The sequence below is a fragment of the Fukomys damarensis genome, unplaced genomic scaffold (genome assembly GCF_012274545.1).
Source record: "Fukomys damarensis isolate Sample0158 unplaced genomic scaffold, DMR_v1.0_HiC HiC_scaffold_19, whole genome shotgun sequence".
NCBI classification, from domain to species: domain Eukaryota; kingdom Metazoa; phylum Chordata; class Mammalia; order Rodentia; family Bathyergidae; genus Fukomys; species Fukomys damarensis.
The window spans coordinates 67,961,463-67,964,330 of NW_022900931.1; positions in this window are offsets into that span (position 1 = coordinate 67,961,463).

The window sequence follows — 2,868 nt, forward strand, 5'->3', positions numbered from 1 at the left end:
GTTTTTTTTTTTTTTTTTTTTTTTTGGTACTGAGGATTGAACTCGGGATGTTGCACTTGCAAGGTAGGCGGTGAAACCACTGAGTTAAATCCCTGGTCCAAGACAGTCATTTTTTAAAAAATTGGCATTTATTAGCATACTACTATAAACACACACTTTCTCCTTTTTGGTATTTATGTACCTATTTGTATCACATGTATTACATCTTATTTTATTTACTAAACCATTATCATTTATCATGGTGTTCACAGTTTTTCAAAAATTTTTTAAAGTAGAAGAGATATACTCGAGAAGATGAAAGAATAGTACAATAGATACAAAAAAGCCATCATTTGTTACCATTTGTAGGTGTTCTGTACTGTATGTAGTTACGTTCCATAGCGTTTATCTTTTGGGGAGGTTACTGAGGATGAAACCTGGGGATACTTGACCACTAAGTTAAATCCCAGCCCTTACTTTCTTCGTTGTGTCGATGTCGGGTTTCGGTATTGAGGAGAATCCTTTCAGACTGGCTCCTGGGTTTCTTAGATGTAACCCCCAGTACTTTTTTTCATAAGCACATTGTAATTTAATAGTTGAAATAAAAGCTAGTTGATATATACTGCCCCACTTTCTAATTCTTTAGCCAACACTTTATTGTTCTTTTGCAGTGGCGGGCTCTGAACATTATCCCAAAGCCTTGTCTGTAAAGCGGGATGCATGTGACATCAGATCCCCGAAGTGGGAGGTAGTGGGCAGCCTGACGAGCTATGGCCTTGAGCATGCAAGTTTCCAAGGTCCCTGGGAGAGCAGAAGCCAGTCTGACAAACAACCAGGAAACCCCGACACACGCTTCAGGGAAATGTTGGAGAGTCACAAGGATAGGCCCACTTTCAGCCAGCAAGCCTCCCTCGCTTTTTATCAGAAAATCCATACTGGAGGAAAACCCTGTGGATATAATAAGTGTAGAAAAGACTTCTGGCAAGAGGAATTCCTTATTAACCATCAAGGCATTCGTGCTGAGAAACCCTATAGATGTAAGGAGTGTGGGAAGGCCTTCAAGTATGGCTCACGACTAATTCAGCATGAGAACATTCACTCTGGCAAGAAACCCTATGAGTGTAAGGAATGTGGAAAGGCCTTCAATTCTGGTTCAAATTTCATACAACACCAGAGGGTTCATACTGGGGAGAAACCATATGTATGCAGAGATTGTGCAAAGGCTTTTAGTCGAAGCTCACAGTTGATTGAACATCAGCGAATTCACACCGGTGAGAAACCCTATCAGTGTAAAGAATGTAGCAAGGCCTTCAACCGCATCTCACATCTTAAAGTTCACTGCAGGATCCATACTGGTGAAAAACCTTACTTGTGTAAGGAGTGTGGGAAGTCTTTCAGTCACCGTTCTCAGTTAATCCAGCATCAGACTGTTCACACTGGTAAAAAACTTTACGAATGTGGAGAATGTGGGAAGGCCTTTAATCAGGGATCTACTCTTATTCGCCATCAGAGAATTCATACTGGTGAGAAGCCCTATGAGTGTCAGGTGTGCAGAAAGACCTTCAGAGTGAGCTCACAGCTCAAGCAACATCAGAGAATTCACACTGGAGAGAAGCCATACCAGTGTAAGGTTTGTGGAAGGGCCTTCAAGCGGGTCTCACACCTCACTGTCCACTGCAGAATTCACCCAGGTGAGGAGCCGTTTGAGTGGAAGGGGTGCGGAAAGACCTTCAGTCACTGCTCCCAGCTGATTCAGTATCAGGGCATTCACACCGAGGAGAAGCCCTGCGGGATCTTAGGTCGTGATTCAACTACTCTTCAGCCTCGGAGACTGCGCGGTAGAGAAACACACGTGAATGTAGTCGATGTAGGAAGGCCGTCCATCGGTACTAACCCACTATTCATCATCAGAGAGCTTATGCTGGCGAGCGTGAGTTGAAGCAACCGGAAAAGCCCGTTGGCCTGGGCTGGTGATGGCAGGTCCTTCCGAGCAGAGCCGAGCACACAGTGTGCGTACCACGGAGGGCTGTCTGTTATCACCGAGAGCTCTGAAGGGTCGGCATCACTGTTGCAGAGCTCTCGGTGAGACGGCCCACGGTGGACACAGGCCGTAGGTCCCCATCGCTGGCCTGGGCACATCACAGTCACTCCTGTGTCTTAGACTTGGGGATGCTGTCACCTGAGTCTATTCTTCATCCTAAGTCAGCATTTCATAGGAAACTTTTATAGATAGGAATTCTTTAGGCTGCAGCTGTCGAAGAAGCAGGGAGAGCTTGGAAAATTGTCATTAACATTCTGGAATCACATTTTCTAACCAGAGTTTATTAATTTTCACAGCAGTCTAAAGTTTTCGTTTTCTCGGGGGCAGGGGGTGGGTGGGAAGAAAACCTGAAGAAATACTCGGATTAACAAGGAGACAGATGATGCAGATACCGAGAATGTAATGAGAATTTCATATGCTGAGAGGTGAGGTGGCCTTTTAATTTCTGTCGCCTTTAAATGCGTGCGTGTACATGAAAACCCAGCTACTCAGACACACACATTAAATGTCCCATTCAGGACTATCAGACACTGCAGTAAAGATAAAAACCAAGTGACATGAAGGGTGACCGTTTTACAGTAACCTCAGCTCTTCTCCTTCAGGAGTAATTCAGTTTGGGAGCACGTTTCTCGACTTCCACGCTTACACTGTTTTGTGTTCTCTTTCATGGTGTGGTTGCCTGTGCAGCGGCCGTGCTCAGTTCTTGCTGGCAGCATCTGTGTTGCCTTAGAGTTTGTGGATGTGAGACTCTTACCGTCCCACCTTGTGTGCTGCTCAGAGTGCCCAGTCTCTCCCAGTGTTGGCCAGTGGAATCTGCTGGGGCTTCTGGGAAGAATGTTCCTTGTTCA